Source organism: Jaculus jaculus, chromosome 1 (genome assembly GCF_020740685.1).
Source record: "Jaculus jaculus isolate mJacJac1 chromosome 1, mJacJac1.mat.Y.cur, whole genome shotgun sequence".
Lineage (NCBI taxonomy): Eukaryota > Metazoa > Chordata > Mammalia > Rodentia > Dipodidae > Jaculus > Jaculus jaculus.
In genome coordinates this window covers 212188014-212209350 of record NC_059102.1, presented here as the reverse complement: position 1 = coordinate 212209350, position 21337 = coordinate 212188014, and positions in this window count along the sequence as shown.

Here is a 21337-nt window from a genome sequence, read left to right as displayed (position 1 = left end):
TTTGACAGAGAAAGAAGGAGACACACACACACACAGAGAATGGGTACACCAGGGCCTACAGCCACTGCAAATGAACTCCAGACACTATCTATATATATCTATAATCCTAACACGGAGAAAGTTCAGGCATTTTTGTATGTGTGTGTGTGTGCATGTTTGGATGTTAGTGGGTTCATGTGTATATAAGTATGCATATAATGAAACCCTATCTTTAAAACCATCCAACCAGCCAAAACCCAGTTTATTTCAGATTTTATAATTTTTTTTTTTTTTTTTTTGATGTAGGGTCTACTCTGGCCCTGGTTGATCTGGAACTCATTAGTCTTAGGGTGGCCTTGAACTCATGGTGCTTCTCATACCTCTGCCTCCCAAGTGCTGGGATTAAAGACGTGTGCCATCATGCCCAGCCAGATTTTGTAATTTCAAAGATTAGAGCAAGACCCTACCTTGAAAAAGAAAAAGATATTTTTTTTTTCTGGGTGTGGTGGCATACACCTTTGATCTGTGCACTCCAGAGACAGAGGAAGATGAACCACCATGAGTTCGAGGTCAACCTGGGACTACAGAGTAAGTGCCAGGTCAGCCTGGGCTAGAGACCCTACTGCAAAGAAAATCTCCAAAAAGTCTTTTTAATTATTTAAAAGCTAATATTGATTTTAAAACACAACCAATAGCCTATTGGAGTTAGGTTGATGGTGTTAAAAAACTTGTAATCCAGGGTTTGAGAAAAGCCTTAAGCAATTAAGACACTTGCCTACAAAGCCAAAGGATGCTGGTTTAATTCCCCAGGACCCATGTAAGCCAGATGCATGTGGTGGGTCATGTGCCTGTAGTTCTTTTGCAGTGGCTGAAAGCCCTGGCATGCTAATTCTCTCTCCCCTTCTCTCTTAAATAAAATAAACTTTAATAAAAAATTTTTTAAACAACCTTGTAATCCAGATTTGGGAAATAGAGGCAATAGTTGAAGGTCATCCTGAAAGGCCCAAGAATCCAGAAGCCCAGAAATACTATCACGCTCCAAAGGGAGCTTAAGCAGGCCCCTGCATACCTCAAATTCCAGGCTTTACTCTCTGTTGGAAGTAAGCATAGAATCCCTCTTCTCATTATATCAGAGCCTGCTCCTAATATGAAACTAGGTAAAAGGGGCATGAGATAGCCCTCAAGGATGGGAAATGAGTAATGAAGTAAACCACTTAATTGGATTCTGTAAATAGCCTGCACCATAAGCCTTAGTAGCCTGCACCATAAGCCATAGCAGCCTTACAACCTCCTTAGTGTCCTCCCACCTGAGCAGATTTGGTATACAGTGTTGGATCTAAAAGATGCTTTCTTCTGCCTAAGATTTCATTTGGACAGCCAACCTCTTTGTGCCTTCGAATGGAGAGACCCAGACACAGGAAGGACTGGGCAGCTCACCTGGACTCGTTTGCCCCAGGGATTCAAGAACTCCCCAACCATCTTTGATGAAGGGACCTAGCCAATTTTAGAGTTCAACACCCCCAGGTAACCCTCCTTCAATATGTTGATGACTTACTCCTGGCAGGAGCTACCCAGCAGGACTGCCTAAAAGGTACAAAAGCGTTACTACTGGAGCTGACTGACCTTGGTTACTGAGCCTCAGCTAAGAAGGCTCAAATATGCAAAAGAGAGGTAACGTATTTGGGGTACTCCTTGCGGGATGGACAAAGATGGCTGACGGAGGCACGAAAGAGGACTGTAGTACAAATACCAGTTCCAACTATGGCCAGACAAGTTAGAGAGTTCCTGGGGACAGCTGGGTTCTGCAGACTATGGATCCCAGGGTTTGCAACCCTAGCAGTCCCCCTCTATCCACTAACTAAAGAGAAAGGAAAATTCACTTGGACCTCTGAACACCAGGGGGTGTTTGATGCTGTCAAGAAGGCACTATTAAGTGTGCCTGCTCTAGCCCTCCCTGATGTGACTAAACCATCCACCCTTTACGTAGATGAGCATAAGGGGATAGCCCGGGGAGTCCTAACCCAATCCTTAGGGCCATGGAGAAGACCCGTTGCCTACCTTTCAAAGAAAGTTGACCCTGTGGCTAGTGGATGGCCTGTATGTCTAAAATCCATAGCAGCGGTGTCCACGTTGATCAAAGATGCTGATAAGCTAACTCTAGGGCAGAGGATAACTGTCATTGCCCCCCCATGCCCTGGAGAGCTTTGTCCGGCAGCCCCCAGACCAATGGATGACTAACACCTGTATGAGTCACTACCAGAGCCTGCTCCTCACCAACAGGATAACGTTTGTCCCACCTGCCATCCTCAACCCCGCTACTCTCCTGCCTGAAGAAACTGATGATCCAGTGACTCATGACTGTCATCAACTGCTGGTTGAGGAAACTGAGATCTGAAAGGATCTTACAGATGTCCCACTGACCGGAGGAACATTAACCTGGTTCACAGATGGGAGCAGTTACATTGTAGAAGGGAAGAGGATGGCTGGGGCGGTGATAGTAGACGGAACATGAACAGTCTGAGCCAGCAGTCTGCCAGAAGGAACCTCAGCACAAAAGGCTGAACTCATGGCCCTCACACAGGCCTTACGACTAGCTGAAGGAAAGTCTATGAATATCTACACGGACAGCAGATACGCTTTTGCTACTGCACACGTACATGGGGCCATCTATAAACAGAGAGGGCTGCTTACTTCAGCAGGGAAAGAAATTAAAAACAAAGAAGAAATTCTAAGTTTGCTAGAAGCTCTACATCTACCCAAAAGATTGGCCATTATACATTGCCCTGGCCACTGAAAAGCCAAAGATTTTATTCCTAAAGGGAACCAGATGGCTGACCAAATGGCCAAACAGGAAGCCCAGGGGGTCAGCCTTCTGCTCATAATAGAAAAGCCAAAGAACCAAAAAAGCGAGCAACGGTATATCCCAGATGATTGGCGAGAAGTCAGAATTTAGGCCTGTTCTCCAAAACTCCAGAGGGGGCCTGTTTTACCTCAGAGGGCAAAGAGATTCTACCTCAAGCGAAGGGACTAGAATACGTTCAACAAATACACCGCCTAACCCATCTGGGGGCCAAACATCTACAAAAGCTACTGCAGATGTCTCCTTACCATATTCTGAGGTTGCCAGAAATAGCTGGCTCAGTAGTCAAGCATTGTGTACCTTGCCAGATGGTGAATGCTAATCCCTCAAGAATGCCTCCTGGGAAGAGGCTAAGAGGAGACAGCCCAGGTGCTCATTGGGAAGTGGACTTCACTGAGGTAAAGCCAGCTAAGTATGGTAATAAGTATTTACTAGTTTTCATAGACACTTTTTCAGGATGGGTAGAGGCTTATCCTACCAAGAAAGAAACCTCAACCATGGTGGCTAAGAAAATACTGGAAGAAATTTTCCCAAGATTTGGGATACCCAAGGTAATAGGATCAGACAATGGTCTAGCCTTTGTTGCCCAAGTAAGTCAAGGACTGGCCAAAATATTGGGAATTGATTTGGAAATTACATTGTGCATACAGACCCCAAAGTTCAGGACAGGTAGAGAGGATGAATAGAACCATTAAAGAGACCCTCACCAAACTGATCGCAGAGACTGGTGCTAATGATTGGATAGCTCTCCTACCCCTTGTGCTCTTTAGGGTCAGAAACACACCCAGACAATTTGGACTGACCCCCTATGAACTGCTAAATGGGGGGCCTCCTCCACTGGTAGAAATAACCTCTAGATATAGTCCTGATGTGCCGCTTTCCCAGACTCTGTTCTCTAGGCTCAAGGTGCTCCAGCATGGAAGCGACTCCGGGAGGCTTACTCAGCTTACTCCGGGAGGCTTACTTGAGTGTGGAAGCGACTCCGGGAGGCTTACTCAGGAGAAGGAGATTTGCAGGTCCCACATTGCTTCCAGGTGGGAGATTCGGTCTATGTCAGATGCCACCACGCAGGAAACCTTGAGACTTGGTGGAAGGGCCCCTACCTCGTCCTACTGACCACTCCAATGGCCGTGAAAGTTGAAGGAATACCCGCCTGGATCCATGCAACTCACATCAAGCCCGCTCCGCTGCTGGGCCCCAAATGGCAAGCTGAGAGGACAGACAATCCCCTTAAACTTAGGCTTCGCTGTGTGGCTTCTCCTTCTCCAGCTAGGTGATGCCTCCAATCCCCATGCCCCCCAAAAGTTGACTTGGCAAGTGCTTTCTCAGATGGGGGATATAATATGGACTGCAACTAGGGAAGCGCCCCCCTGGACTTGGTGGCCTGTCCTGACCCCAGACGTATGTGCACTGGTAGCTGGGGTAGAATTTTGGGATATCCCAGAGCTCACCCCGAGGAGGTCCCTAGAGAAGTCCACTCTCATGTGGCTAAGTGGGCACTCACACAAGGGGTCATCTCCTGAGGCCAACACATGGCAGACAACCCGGGGTGCAGCTCTGGGCCAGCCCAACATAGGATGCAGCATACTCCATTTTATGTCTGCCTCTGAACTTCTAAACGAGGTTGTGGAGGGATAAAACAGTTCTACTGTAAATACTGGGGTTGTGAGACTACAGGCAATACCTACTGGCACCCAGTTTCCTCCTGGGACCTGTTCACTGTGCAGGTGGGATTAGATGGGAAAAAATCAGTTTCTCTCAGCATCTCTTTCACTCCCCAAGGTAAAGAGTCCCGAGACTGGATAAAAGGAAAAACTTGGGGACTCAGGTTTTATATGACAGGATGGGATAAGGGCCTAAACTTCACTATACGACTCTAGAGCCTCCCACCCCAAGAACAGTGGGACCTAATAAAGTTCTAGTAGAACAGGGACCCCCTAACGTGGCACTGCCCGAGCTCCCACCCACAGTGGCAGCCAAGACCCGTCGCATAACGACCGCTAGAACCACTTTGACTAGCCCACTCTTGGAAGTCCCATACAGGACAGGACAGAGGCTCTTTAACCTTATCCAAGGGGGCTTCCTCACCATAAATGCCACCAACCCCAACGCTACCTCTGCCTGCTGGCTTTGTTTATCCTCAGGACAACCCTACTATGAGGGGATGGCAACTATGGGAGAGTTTAATGTGACTAAAGAACATCATAGCCAGTGTTCATGGGGAACTAAAAACAAGTTGACTATCCCAGAGGTCTCAGGAAGGGGAGCATGTATAGGAAAGCTCCCCCCGCCCCCATCTCACCAACATCTTTGTAATGTTACTCTGACCTATAGTCAGACCTCAGACAACCAATATCTGGTGCCAGGGTATAACAGGTGGTGGGCATGTGATACTGGGCTAACTCCCTGTGTTTCTACCTCAGTTTTTAACCCATCCAAAAATTTCTGTATAATGGTCCAGCTTGTCCCCTGGGTTTACTACCATCCTGAGGAAGTAGTCATCGATGAATATGACTATCATCCTACCCGATCCAAAAGAGAGCCTGTGACCCTTACCCTAGCAGTCATGCTTGGCTTAGGGATAGCCGCCGGTGTGGGGATGGGAACCACAGCCCTGGTCACAGGACCACAACAATTAGAAAGAGGGCTTGGTGAACTACATGCTGTCATAACTGAGGATCTCCAAGCTTTAGAGAAATCTGTTAGTAATCTAGAGGAGTCCCTGACCTCCTTATCTGAAGTCCTACAAAACCGGAGGGGATTAGACCTACTGTTCCTAAAAGAAGGTGGATTATGTGCAGCCTTAAAAGAAGAATGTTGCTTTTATGTAGATCACTCAGGAGCTATCAGAGACTCCATGAGCAAACTCAGGGAAAGACTAGAAAAATGTTGAAGGGAGAGGGAAACTGACCAAGGATGGTTTGAGGGATGGTTCAACAAGTCCCCCTGGATGACTACTCTGCTTTCCACCCTGATGGGACCCATAATGGTTTTGCTCCTGATGCTTTCAGTTGGGCCTTGCATCATTAATAAGATTTTTACTTTTGTTAGAGAACGAGTGAGCGCGGTCCAGATCATGGTACTTAGACAACAATACAAGGGCCTTCCGATCAAAGAGGAAGCTTACATTTATTCCTTCCAAGTTCTAGGATTAGAACTATTAACAAGGGAAGAAGTGGGAAATGAAAGTCCCAAGAATCCAGAAGCCCAGAAATACAATCATGCTCCAAAGGGAGCTTAAGCAGGCCCCTGCATACCTCAAATTCCAGGCTTTACTCTCTGTTGGAAGTAAGCAAAGAATCCCTCTTCTCATTATATCAGAGCCTGCTCCTAATATAAAACTAGGTAAAAAGGGTGTGAGATAGCCCTCAAGGATGGGAAATGAATAATGAAGTAAACTGCTTATTTGGTTTCTGTAAATAGCCTGCACCATAAGCCTTAATAGCCCACACCGTAAGCCTTAGTAGCCTGCACCGTAAGCTGTAGCAGCCGGCCTTAGACCACACTTTGCTACCCCCACCCAAGGACCCGCGCAAATGCTGACCACCATGGTCATAGGAAACTGATTGGTCCACGGGGGGCTTGAGCAATTTAAACTAATTGTCTTAGAAACTATGGAGTGGCACAAACTGACTGGCTCGCACCCCGCGGGCTCCTGATGTTAAAAAATGATTGGTCTAATGCACAGGCTTTGTTAGAAATCCTATGAAAACTGTCCCGTTCCTGCATTCGGGGCTCTGCAGTCCTCTACCCCTGTGTGGTGTATGACTGTGGGCCCCAGCGCGCTTGGAATAAAATCCTCTTGCAGTTTGCATCAAGACCACTTCTCGTGAGTGATTTGGGGTGTCACCATATCCGGGCAGAGCATGGGGTCCCTGTTTTGGGGGTCCTACAATCCTTTTTCTGTGTAGTCAAAGATGTCTGAAGCCAGCCTGAGTACATGAGACCTGGTCATAAAGATGCAAGCAGTGAAAAGGAGCCCTTAAACCAAAATATTGAGAATGCTGGTCTTCAGGACATATTCCCTTGATGATTATAAGATTGCTTGTAAATATATTTAAAAATTTAGTGTACTTTGTTAACCAAGATGGCACTTCAAACAATGTATGAGAAAGGTAACACGAGGTGGTGGTATAGGTATATGCCTTTGATCCCACTTATGAGGCAGAGTTAGGAGGATTGCTGTGAGTTTGAGGCTACTTTGGGACTACAGAGTGAGTTCCAGGTTAGTTTAGGCTGGACAAAAACCCTACCTCAAAAAACCAAAAAAAAAAAAAAGTTATATGATGAGAAATGTGCCATTTTGATTTTTGTGTTATCACCCACTGGCTGGGTAAGAAACACTTTTAAATACTCACATTTACTATGCATATGACTTTTACTTTAATGATTAAGAACTATTTCTTTCTTTCTTTTCTTTTTTTTTTTTTTTGCTTCATTTAAATTTCAGCTGGGTGTGGTGGTGGCAGACACCTTCAATCCCAGCACTCAGGATGCTGAGGGTAGGAGAATTGTGTACATTCATTGCCAGCCTGGAGCTATAGAGTTCCAGTTCAGTCTGGGCTAGAGTGAGACTGTACCTCAAAAACTACCAAAAATAAATAAATAAGATAAAAAAGGAGCTCATTCCATGTCAGGCTGTGCTACATACATATAGAGTTCTAGGCTGGCCCTCCCTACATAAGAACCTGTCTCAGAAAAAATAAATAAATAAAAATAAAAATAAAACAACGAAAAGTGACCCTTTTAAATCATTCAGATTGCAAGCAAATAATTCTTCCACTCCTTTGTCTTCTCTGTCTGGCTGTTTCCCTTGTTTGCTAGCTGAACATGTTTTAGAGCCAATATAAAGAAATTCACCCAATCCTTGAGTTCCAGCCAGCTGATAACATAACTTAGGCTACTGTTCTTCCTCCTCCAACCTGTTCTCCAGGCAGGGTGGTCAGAATCTCACAGCTAAATCCTACCAGACTGGTTCGGTTCTCAACATTCAGTTTTGGACTCTATGTGTTTTTTTTTTCCTTAGGGGGGCGGAGTTTTCAAGGTAGGGTCTCACTGTAGCCAAGGCTAAACTGGAACTCTGTAGCTCCAGCCTTGCCTAGAATTTACACAATTTTCTTACTTCAGCCTCTTGAATGCTAGGATGAAAGGAGTGTGCCACCACTCCAGGCCTATGTTCTATCTCCAAGCTCTGGATTTTTTTTTTTTTTAAATTTGATTTATTAGTTTTCTTTTCATCAAATACAGGCAGTTTGGTACCATTGTTTAGGCTCATCGAGGCTTCTACAAAAAACTCTTCACACCTTCAACTTGAAATACTTCCCATGATTTTTATTTTCTTGGTATCTAAGTGAACAGGCTTATTTATGTGGCATTCTCTACCCATAAGGAATTAAACTCTTGAGATACCCCATGTCTAATCTCACATATAAATGCTCAATAAATACTTCTAAACTGTCTGCTGGGCATAGTGGTGCACACCTTTAATCTCAGTACGTGGGAGGCAGATCACTGTGAGTTCTACGTCACCCTGAAACTATAGATTGAATTCCAGGTCAGACTAGGCTAGAGCAAGACCCTACCTTGGAAAAAAAAAAGCCACAACAAAACAACAAAAATAAATAGGATGCAAATATGATCCAATTACATTATACTTATGTGTTCAAACCCTCAATAAAAATGCTTTAAAAATTTATTTGCATGCAGAGGGAGGAACTGGAAAGGAAACTTTAAATGTTGAATGTTAAATGTTTAATGAAAAACACTATTACAGAGTGGCTACATAGATTGTAAAGTAAAAGTATGCAGATGAAGATATGAGTAACCTTAAACAGAAGGTTAAATACAAAGTACTTAATCAGATTACAGACGTCTTGGGATATAAAATGACTATTAGCCTAAGGCTTACATCAGACTAACAAAGTATGGCCCTGGCAGGTAGCAGGTTGCTGAGGTATTGAGGTTAAAAACTTAACTATAACTCACTGATGTTAATCTGATCATAATAATGATGATGAAAGACTGAATTTAGAATACCCAACCAAGTTAACTAGGTTCCTCTATTTGTCAACCTTTTAATTAAATCTTAAGGTTAAAATTGACACATTAATATTCAATTCTCTCCTAAGGTTATTATATCTAAAACCCTGCCTCAAAAAAAAAAAAAAAAAAAAAAAAAAACCACACAGAGGAATTATTTTCTCTTTTTTCCCCCTATTTTATAAGATAAATAGACCACATTTGAAACATTAAACAGTATTTATGTGTCACACACTTGTAAACTATTTACCTCATGGTGAACAATAAAAGAAAATGACATAAATAAAATTCTAAATAAAGTTATGTTGTGATTTAAGATGTAATTCCTCAATTCCTCCAACAATCAGTCTTAATACTTTAGATTTAATTTATGTCATTACTGAATAAGTTTACCAAAGTACTACAGACAGAATTATAGAGTTGGTTAAGGTTCAAATAGTTAAAGATTGTGTTATAAAATTTTGTATATGTTAAAATATTTAAAATATTTCTTTTTGGCTCAGCAGTTAAAGGTGCTTATTTGCAAAGCCAGATGCACATAGTAAATTGTTTGCAGTGGCAAGTGTCCCTGGCATGCTCATTCCCTCTCTTTTTCATGAGACTTGTCTCCTTTTTTCACTAGGTATGTCAGTTTAATCCAGTTCCTCTATTCTTGGGTATGTCAAATATAGCTAGATTAATTTTAAAAACTGACATAGATTGAATGGACATCTTATTTAGCTTTTAAAAGTGCTACATCTTCTATCTATCATCTATCTATCTATCTATCTATCTATCTAATGTGTGTGTACCTCAATTCTGATAAGCTTAAAAAATTATAAAATCTTTCATGTATTCATATTTAAGCCAAAAATGTTATTACGTAATATAGATTTCTTATTTATTTTCAATTCTGTTAGCAGATATTTTGTTAATAGTTTACTCTCTGTAGCCTCATGTGCCCTAAATATGTAAACTCTACATCAGACTTCTCCAGATATCAGTATATTGTAATTTGGTTTATAAAAAGTCCATGCATAACCTTGCCTGGTTAAAATTCTATAATTTTAAAATGGTTCTTGTCTTGTTCATGCTGATTTTGCTAGATAATTATCACTGAGGTTATAATATAAGTCTTATAAAAAGTGACTTATTTTGATTTTGTTCTCAAAAATACTGAAAAGCTCCCCATGTCTTAGAAAAATCCACTGTATACAAATAATGTTAATATAGTTTGTCTAAGCTTTATTTAAAAGTCATAAATATTTCTTTAGTTAAGTCTTAAAATTGTTCAATGGTAAAAGGTACATATTTAGAAATTCTTTGTGTCTGTCATATTGCCTCTAATGCATGTAAAAATCAGGCTTGCTTAACTCAACAATGATTTTATTCTTTTTTTTAATGGTTTCTGAGATCACAGACAGGTTTTTTTAATTTTATTTTTTTCTCGATTTTTATTAACCTTTTCCATGATAATACCCTCCCTCTCCCACTTTTCCCTTTGAAATTCCATTCTCCATCATATCCCCTCCCCATCTCAATCAGACTGTCTTTTATTTTGATGTCATGGTCTTTTCCTCCTCTTATAATGGTCTTGTGTAGGTAGTGTAAGGCACTATGAGGTCATGGATATCCAGGCCATTTTATGTCTGGAGAGAGCATGTTGAAGGATTCCTACCCTTCCTTTGGCTTTTACTTTCTTTCTGCCACTCTTCCGCTTTAGACCCTGAGCCTTGGAAGGTGTGATCAAGATGTTACTCAGTACTCCAGTCACTTTTTTCCAGCACTATGATACCTTCTGAGTCATCCCAAAGTCACTGCCATCTGAAAAGAGAAGATTCTCTACCCAAAGTGAAAGTAGTGTTAATATAAGGATACAAATATTAAGAGAAGTGTTTACTGGGCAGTGTGATAAGCATAATATGTGCATTTTTCTAGACAAAGGCAGATTTTACATCCCTAGGGCTCATGACTACCCCTGTTTTAAATTTTCAGTATCAGGGATGTGTTTCCCCCATGGAGCAGGCCTCCAGTCCGATTGGAGGACAGTTGGTTTCCACCATGATAGACATGCCACTATTGCATCCATTGGCTCATTTGGTCTGGCTGGCCAATTATAAGGCTTGCAGTGTCCACTGTTGAGTATCTTCACTGGTGGTATCTCTTCCCATTGAACTACATGTAGAATGGCTTCTTCCAGCTTTCTGTCAGCTCTTCTACATGGAGGAGATTGTCAGCTCAGTTCCAGCAGGATTTCTCAGTGGTCTTGCAGCCCAAGTATGTGGAGTCTTCAGCAATAGGGTCTTACCATCTATTCCTGGTGGGAAAGGGCCTCGGCATCAGGGACCTCCCTGGCCAACAACTCACTGGCAGTATCCCATCCCTGGCATTGAAAATTTTCTAATAACGATCTATGGCTCCTGAGTGTTCTATTGTCTGAAACTGGAGGATTCCATATTATTTATTTGCATCCTCTTAGATTTTGATTAGTCCTGCCTCCTCCTTTCTTTTACTCAATATCTTCCCCTGACCTCACTTTGGGCCTTTTCACCTCCGTTAATCTATTCTTCTACTTACATATATACAATACCAACCTATTAAATTCTTAAGCTATGTATAATCAATCTCAGTCAAGGTTTCACTTAATTAATTCTCATTTCTAGCATTGTAAGTTCATCGCTTATAGAAATATTGATTCTTAAGACATATTTCCTGCCCTAAAAAAATAATCTTAAATTTCTGTTCTGCTTCCAGTTTGGGGAGTAATTGGTACTTGCATTTGTATACAGACTAGCCGAAGTTGTTTTCAAATACAGATACTAAGTTTTTATACTGTCTTATCTTTTTTCTGGTATATAAGTTCTAGATTAAATCAATTTTCTTAAGGTTATTGATATAAAAACTGATAAAATATTGTTTTTAGGGATACTAAAATGTTCTGTCTATACTTATAACTGACAGATACTTAAAGGATAGAATGTGTATGCTTTCTATGTCGCAAGTATAGCTTACACTGTCACCTGACAACTAAACTTAATTTTTTTGTTTTATTTATTTATATGAGAGCAGACAAAGAGGCAGAGGGAGAGAGAGAGAGAGAGAGAGAGAGAGAGAGAGGGAGAGGGAGAGAATGGGCATGCTAGGGCCTCCATCCATTGCAAATGTACTTCAGATGCATGCGCCCCCTTGTCTTGTGCATCGGGCTAATGTGGGTCCTGGGGAATCGAGCCTCAAACTGGGGCCTTTAGGCTTCACAGGCAAGTGCTTAGCTGCTAAGCCATCTCTCCAGCCCTAAACGTAAATATATAAGAATGATTTTAAACTATTCTGTCATTCTCTAACCAGATATACTTTGCTAACCAGATATGTTCTGCACCCTTTTTAACTAATCTCTTTTGCTAATCAGATATGTATAGTCTCTCTGAATGAGTAATAACCATATGTAGAAGCCAAAATCAACTGGAAACATTGGAGTTAGAAGGATAACTGATATTTTGGTTTCTGCTCCCAGGTCAAAAGGCTGTCACAGGAGATGATGGGACACTTCATCTTCTAGCCTCTGGTAAGTTACCTGTCTTCTTGATAAGAAAAGATGTGGAGACCCAGAAATGCATTCCAAGTCAGTGTATCTACTACTGGAGAGTCACATTGGAGGAACATCAGTCCTCCAGTCTTCCCAAAAGAGAGAAGGCCACTTGGTCAGCACAGCCTTGAGTTATCCTAGCAGCTGACAATACTGAGAGTCATAGAACTCCTCACAGGTTCCTAAAAATATTTCTTACAGGGCCATTATTGACCTACAAAATATACAGTTAATTCTGGAAGCTTACATGGTCTTAATCACCCAATGAGAAAAATATAACTACAATATAACAATAATTTGGACTAATAGGCTCCCCTGTCTGACACTGACAACCTCTGCCTGTTCCTGATTAACTTCACCTACCCTGATCCCAGCTCCTCCCACTTGCCTTTGCCAGAATCAGAGCTCTTCTTTGGTCCCCCTCTTTCCTTAGCACTTACCCTATCTCATCCAGGGATAAGTACACTGCCACCCCAATAGACACTCTCAAACTTAAAGTCTCCTGTGTTTCTACTCTTCCCCTGATCCCAAAATGCCCCTCTGCCTCCTCTTGCCCCAAGCCCTTTATCTCTCACCTCTGAATGCTCATCTTCCCTTTATACTTGGTATTTTGATGTCATAGCTGTTGACAAGAGTAACAAGCTCCTTTGTTCTCCCTTCTGTCTTCTCATGGGGTGCACAGAGCCCATATCCCTCAACTTCCCTATAACAGATGTCTGCCCTGAAGCCAGCTCAATACAGGAATGGTATAAGAAAACTCTCTGCTAGAGAGATGACTCAGTAGTTAAAGCTGGTTGCTCATAAAACCTACTGAACTGGCTTCAATTTCCCAGCCACCACTTCTATAAAGCTGGATGGGTATTCATTTACAATACACGCACACACACACATGTATACAGTAATATAAGTTAAATTTTATAGAACAGAGGTGCTGACTTAAAGATTCTTAGAGCCTAGCTTAGTTTTGAAGTAAAGTATAAATTGTTAATTTTAGAAGATTAAATATTATCATGTAATCCTAAAACAGTGTAATCTCGTGTGCTAGACTTCTATTTTTTTTATTTATTTGAGAGTGAGAGAAAGGAAGATACAGAGAAAGTATGGGTGACCAGGGCCTCTAGCCACTGCACATGAACTCCGGACACATGCACCACGTAATTCATCTGGTTTACATGGATACTACAAAATCAAAACTGGGTCCTTAGGATTTGCAAACAAGTGCCCCAACTACCAAGCTATCTCTCTAACCTTACACTGTTATGTTTTTTAAAATATACTTATTTAATTGCAAGGACAGAGGAAAAAAATGGGAATGCCTGAACCATAAGCCACTGAAAATGAACTACAGACACATGTGCCACCTTGTGCATTTGACTTAATCTGGGTGCTGGGGAATTAAACTGAGGTCTTTAGTCTTTGCAGGCAAGTGCCTTAAGTGCGGAGCAATCTCTCCATCCCCCACCTTTTTTTTTCTGTTTTATTTAATTATTAGAGACAGAAGGAAAGAGAGAGAGAGAGAGAAAGAGAGAGAGAGAGAGAGAACATGGGTGCACCAGGGCCTCTAGCCACTGCACACGAATTCCAGATGCATGCACCACCATGTGCATCTGCTGTATACAGGTACATAGTTCATCCTGACCTGGAACTCACCTTGGCCCAGTTGACCTTAAAATTACAGCAGTCATCCTACCTCAGCCTTCTTAGTGCTGGGACTAAAGGTGTGTGCAACCACACCAGGCTAGAATAAGTTTAAAAGGAGTTCATGAAGTTTGGGGCTTTGTTAAAGGTTTCACATTGCAGAAGGCTCCCTGTCTAAATGACGAAGTTAGATTTAGTGGATTCTCACTCCAACTAGACACCTTAATCACCATACCTTTCAGAAGCGTCTACATACAAAGCATCATCTTTTTTTTTTTTTGTAAATTTTTATTTATTTATTTATTTGAGAGTGACAGACACAGAGAGAAAGACAGATAGAGGGAGAGAGAGAGAATGGGCGCGCCAGGGCTTCCAGCCTCTGCAAACGAACTCCAGACGCGTGCGCCCCCTTGTGCATCTGGCTAACGTGGGACCTGGGGAACCGAGCCTCAAACCGGGGTCCTTAGGCTTCACAGGCAAGCGCTTAACCGCTAAGCCATCTCTCCAGCCCCACAAAGCATCATCTTAATCACCAGATCTTTCAGAAGCCTCTGCATACAAAGCATCATCTGCAAAAGCAAGCATTATTATATTCGACAGGTGTGTGAACACAGCATGAGAGGTTGTGCACAACACACATGCGAGTGAGAATGTAGCAAAATCACACTTCTCTGCAAATAAAAGAATTGGGCTGGGTGTGTAGCTCAGTTGTTAGAGTGCCTGTCTAACATGCATAAAGCTATGGGTTTGACCCCTAACTCTGAATAAACAGGTATGGTGGCACATGCCAGTAACTTCAGCATTCTAGAGCTCAAGGTCATCCTTAGCTACAAAGGCCAGCCAGTGACATATGAGACTGTTTAAACAATAAAAAATAAAACAATACACAAACAAAAGAGTAGCCTTTTCTGCCTGTACTCACTGCAATAATTTCTTTTGGCAATATCAAGAGCATTACTCAAAAGGTGTGATGGCACACACCATTAATCCTTACACTCATGAGGCAGAGGTTGGAGGAGCGCTGTAAATTTTAGGCCAGCCTGGGACTACAGAGTGAGTTCCAGGTCAGTCTGGGCTAAAGTGAACCCTACTTTGGGGAAAAAAATAGATATAAAAACAGACCATTTCTTGATGCAACAGGGAGAGGTATGATAGAGGTGGTGTAGTCAGAGTACTGGGACATGGGGAACCATTAACAGCACAATATACTGTTTTCATGTCTTTTGTTCAGTATTAGTACATATATCAACAGTACTCATACAATTGAAATTGAGGCATATACTCAACTTTTCTTTATTTATCATCTATTGATTTATTATACACTGGGAACTGGACCCAAGCACAAACAGGTGCTAAGTAAGCATTCCACCACTGAATTTTATTACAGCCCTCTTTTTTACTTTTTTAAGTTGCCCAGGGTGGCTGTGAACTCACTCTATGGGCCAGGTGGCCTGTGTCACTCTTAGATTTTATTAAGGTGGTATTTAACCTAAAACTCACAGACCAGAGAGCTCTGTGAAATCCATCTTTAATTTACCCCACCATTTTCTATTTCAGTAATGTAGCTACCTTACCAAGACATGCTCACCTACCTGCTGCCCCCCTTCATTAAGGGAAGTAAATTTCTAGGTCATATGAAGGAATGAAAAACTTGTTGCAAACTTAAAGTGAGTGGGTAAGCAGGGCATGCTTACACTTGCTGCAAGACAACTGGGTTGTGTATGTTGGGGAGGTGTGCTGAAGAGATTGTTCAGTGGTTAAGGCAATTGCTTGCTAAGCCTAAGAACCCGGGCTCAATTCCTTAGTATCCATGTAAAGCCAGATACACAAAGTGATATATGCATCTAAAATTTGTTTGCTAGAGGCCCTGGCATGCCCATTCTCTTTCTCTATTTTTCTCTCTGCTTGCACATAAATAAATACAAATATTTTAGGGCTGGAAAGATGGCTTAATAGTTAATGTGCTTGCCTACAAAGCCAAAGGACCCAGGTTTAAATTCCCTAGGACACACCAGATGCACAAGATGAAACATACGTTGCAGCAGCTGGAGGCCCTGGCTTTCCCATTATTTCTCTATCTGAGTTTCTCCCTTAAGTAAATAAATAACAAAAACAAAAATTAAAATTAAAATTAAAAGAAGACAACTGGGAGATAGCGCAGAGGTTACAGGAAAGACACTTGTTTACAAAGCCTGCCAGCCCCATTCAATGCCCCCAACACCCAAGTAAAGCCATATACACAAAGTGGTGCTTGAATCTGGAGTTCATGTGCAGTGGTAGGTGGCAAGCCCTGGCGAGCTCAACTCCCAATCTTCTCTCTGTCTATGTCTGTCTGTATGTCTTTCTGTTTTCAAATGAATAAAAGAAAAAAAATTAAATGAACATTGCTAATTTTATGTATCCCTATTTATTTATTTATTATACACAGAGAAAGAGGCAGATAAAGAGAGAATGGGCATGCCAGGGCCACTTCAAACAAACTCTAGACATATGTGCCATGTTGTGCATCTGGCTTCATGTGGGTCCATAGGCTTCACAGGCAAGCACCTTAACTGCTAAGGCAGCTCTCCAGCTCCATCCCTTCACCCCCAACTCTTTTTTTTTTTTGTTTGTTTGTTTTTCAAGGTAGGGTCTCACTCTATCTCAGCCTGACCTGGAATTCACTATGTAGTCTCAGGGTGGCTTTGAACTCATGGTTATCCTACTTCTGGTTTCCCCTACCATCCTGAAGATTCCCCTTGAGTCTGTAAGCCAACATAAACCCCTTCCTCCCCAAAACTGGTTTTGGTCAGGAGCTTTGTACCAGCAATGCAAAGGTAACTGCAACATTGTAACTATAAACTACATGAAGGCAGTGGCCATGTTTGCATGTTACCTACTATTCTGCTAGTCTTTTCTTTTTTTTAATTTTTAATTTATTTATTTGAGAGCGACAGACACAGAGAGAAAGACAGATAGAGGGAGAGAGAGAGAATGGGCGCGCCAGGGCTTCCAACCTCCGCAAACGAACTCCAGATGCGTGTGCCCCTTGTGCATCTGGCTAACGTGGGACCTGGGGAACCGAGCCTTTGAACCGGGGTCCTTAGGCTTCACAGGCAAGCGCTTAACCGCTAAGCCATCTCTCCAGCCCTAGTCTTCTTCTTACCTTACAATTTTCTGCTGCTGTTGCATGACATTTCTTAAGGAGATATGAACAAACAACTATTCCCTTCAGATATAGTGCCAGTAATAGACCAAAGCTGAGTGAACCAATGAGTCTACTGACAAGGCTCCTAAAGGCACAGCATAGGCAGCACCTCATGAGAGTTGGACCCCAGTGGGGTAGGGTCTCTTATGTGTTTTGGGTGGGGGGGTTGGAGCTGTGACTCTTGTGACTTCCTGAGATTCCTCAGCCTTTTAAGTTTCATGGGCTCCTTGCCTGCACCAGGAGTGAATATGGAAGAATTCATTATACAACGCTGCTAAAACAGAGTGCCTCAGACTGAAGAGACAGTAAACAGTGGCAAGTCATTTGACAGTTCTAGAGGCTATGAAGTTCAAAAGCATGGAACATCTGGGGAGGGATTTTGTGCTATCCCAGCCATTGCTGAAGGAGGTATCCTAACATGTGACCTTCTCGTAAAGGCCGTGTTTTTTTTTTTTTTTTTGTTTTGTTTTTGTTTTTGCTTTTCTGATGGTTCACGGTTTCTTTAGTTTGAAGCAGGGTCATGCTATGTAGCCTTGGCTGACTGATAGTATGTAACCCAGACTGGCCCTCAGCTGTCCTAGAATCAGGGATTATAGGCCTGAATTAACATGCCGGGTTCTGATCTCTTTAAAAAAAAATAAAAGATTATTTATGGGCTGGAGAGATGGCTTAGTAGTCTAAGCCTTTGCCTGTGAAGCCTAAGGACCCTGGTTTGAGGCTCGATTCCCCAGGACTCATGTTAGCCAAATGCACAAGGAAATGCACTTGTCTGGAGTTTGTTTGCAGTGGCTGGAGGCCCTGACACGCCCATTCACTCTCTCTCTCTTTCTCTCTCTCTCTCTCTCTGTCTCTTCCTCTCTGTGTCTATTGCTCTCAAATAAATAAAAGTAAACAAAAAAAATATAAAAAGATCATTTACTTTATGAAAGAGAGTGAGGAAGAGAGAAGAAGAGAGGGAATGAGTACAGCAGGGCCTCTAGTCACTGCATATGAACTTCGGATGCATGTACCAGCTTGTGCCTCTGGCTTTACATGGGTACTGGGGAATTAAGCCTAGGTCCTTTGGCTTTGCCAACAAGTGCCTTAATTGCTATGTCATCTCTCCAGCCCCTCTGATCTCTTAAAACTACCATAATCACATTTAAATTTCAACATGACTTTCAGAGGGGAGATGTAACTCAAAGCATTCCATCATTTCTCATCAAGGTTTATTTGCTCCTAGTAGAGTTTCAGAGGAAGTTTTCTGTCTTAAAGGTTTGTGAACTGGATATATGGTTAATGGTAAGAATTCCAGTGTATATTGTGGGAGCAAGAAAGGAAGAGAAGTTGCAGAGTTCTAATGGCAAAATTGACAAGTGAACTAGCAAGCAATCTCCCTGATACTCCATAAAGTAAAATAGCTCCTAAATACCTAGTAAAATGCTGTCCTTGTTTATAACAAGTTTGAATTGAGGTTACTGAGAATAAATGGTGTCCATGACAGACACTTGGGAAAATTGCAAATTCTAATTAGAGAAGGAGATATTGTACTTTTTCCACTTAAAGCTAATTTACATATTCATATTTCTTTTAAAAATATGTTTTTAAAGTATGTATTTTATTATTTATTTATTAGAGCGTGTAGAAGAGAAAGAATAAGTGGCAGGGCCTTCTGCCATTTCAAACAAACTCTAGATGCATGTGCCACCATATGTATCTGGTTTATGTGGGTTGTAGGGAATCTAACCTTTGTAGGCAAGTGCCTTAACCACTGAACCATTGATCCAGTCCTCTAAATATTTTATTTATTGATTAATTAATGTTATTTTTCTGAGAGAGAGGGAGATAGAATGAGCATGCCAGGTCCTCTAGCCCCTGCAAACTGCAGATGCATGTGGCACCTTTTGCATCTGGCTTATGTGGGCACTGGGGAATTGAATCTGGGTCCTTAGGCTTCACAGACAAGCACCTTAACTTCTTAGCCATCTTTTCAGCTCCTTTAAAAACAGTTTTAGGTATTTGGAGAGAGAGAGAAAGAGAGAGAATGGGTATACCAGGGCCTCTGACTGCTGAAAATGAACTCCAGATGCATGTATCACTTTGTGTGTTTAGCTTTGTTTGGGTACTGGGAATTGAATCTGGGGCCAGCAGGCTTTGTGAATGAGTGCATTTAACCACTAAGCTACCTTTCCAACACACGGATCTTTTTTTTTTTTTTTTTTTTTTTTTTTTTTTATTATTTTCTCTCCCACAGTTACCTCCTAATAATATGGTTCAGAGGTAAATTTCTGTTCCCCTCATGACAAGACCATCAAATCTGTCAATGTGGAGGATTTGTTGTGTTTTTATGGATATGGAGAATTGTCTTTTCCCTCTTTTACCTCCTTGCCATGGACTGGCAAAGCTGGGACCACCAGTCTGAGGGAGAACAGGGCCTTGGTAGGTGGGCAAGGAGTCAGTGAAGTGACAAACAGACACACACACAAGGTGAATGTATCTGAGTGTATTTTAATGAAGTAGAGCATCAGGATATATACAATTTTGGCTGTATAAGCTTAGCCTTTGTTTATTTAAGCGGTGCAATTTTTATGAATAGCCTGTTCCAGGAGAGGCATAAATACATTGAGTAAAGATTACAATCACAAATTTAATAGTTAATCTCTCACCAAAATCAGTATTAGACAGTCAGTGGTTGCAAATGACATTTGGGTTTTAGCTTGCTTCAAGCATCAAGTATTTTTAACAAAAGTTCTAACAGGGCAACTTCGTAACTCTAATATATTTTCTTCCTTGAACCATGCCATAAAAATGTAGGTGTATTAAAGCCTGCATTCTTATAATTGGATCCCAGTTGTTTCCTAATGTTTTCTCTTTGTGCTTTTGTAAGCAAGCACCAAGGTGGCTTCGACCTAGCAAGTCTGTCCACAAAAGTTAAAGAATACCAAGAAACATGCTTGTCACCATTGTTTACTAGCGTATCCCCATTCCTATACACTCCTGTATAAGGTAAGTTTATCACTTGGTTCTAGTCCTCGAAATTCTGACTATGGCTTGAAACAACAGCGGGGTCCTTGGAGGAAGCGTCACACCATCAGGTGACTCAATTTTATGGAAACTTGTTCCATATCTAATTTTTACTAAGTTGTGAAAGAACATCATGCTGCTATCATGTGTCAGGAACAGAACAGTAGTGATGAAGAAAACAGCTATTAGAGAGCAGCAAAAGGCACTACAAGCCTGGAGAATGCACGTCCTTCCAGGAGGCTTTCTTCCTTGAAGCTTTCGCCTCGGCCTGGTGAATAAGTCACGCAGACTCCACTTGAGTTGGCGTGGCACCTCCTTGCTCTTTCTCTCTCATTAAAAGTTTTATTTATTTATTTTCAAGGAGAGAGAGGGAAGAGAAAGAATGGGCATGCCAGGGCCTTTATCCACTGCAAAGGAACTCCAGCCACACGCACAGCTTGTTGCATGTGGCTTTACATGATGTTGCAGTCAGGTTCACATTGCTGGCAGAAATAACCTGACCAAGAACAGCTTTTGGGAAAAAAAAAGGGTTTATTTTGACCTACAGATTCAAGGGGAAACTCCATGATGGCAGGGGGAAATGATGACATGAACATTGGGTGGACATCATCCCCTGGCCAACATAACGTGGACAATAGCAACAGGAGAGTGTGCCAAACACTGGCAAGTGGAAACTGGCTATAATACCCATGAGCCCATCCCCAGCAATACACTGCTTCCAAGAGGTGTTAATTCCCAAATCTCTATTAGCTGGGAACCTAGCAATCAAAACACCTAAGTTTATGTGGAACACCTGAATCAAACCACCACATGTGGGTACTGAGGAATCTAATCTACGTGGTTAGGCTTTACACACAAGTGCCTTAACCACTGAGTAATTTCTCTAGCCCTTCTCCTTTCCTTTTGCTTATTTAGTTTAGTTTGTTTGTTTTGAGACCCTCATCTATCTCATTCTGACTCCCCCGCCAAATCACTCCTGTTCCTCCTGCTTCTACCTCCCAAGTGCTAGGTTTACAATAGTGAGACACCACACTTAGCCTCAGATCTATCAGGATGGCCCACCAAGACT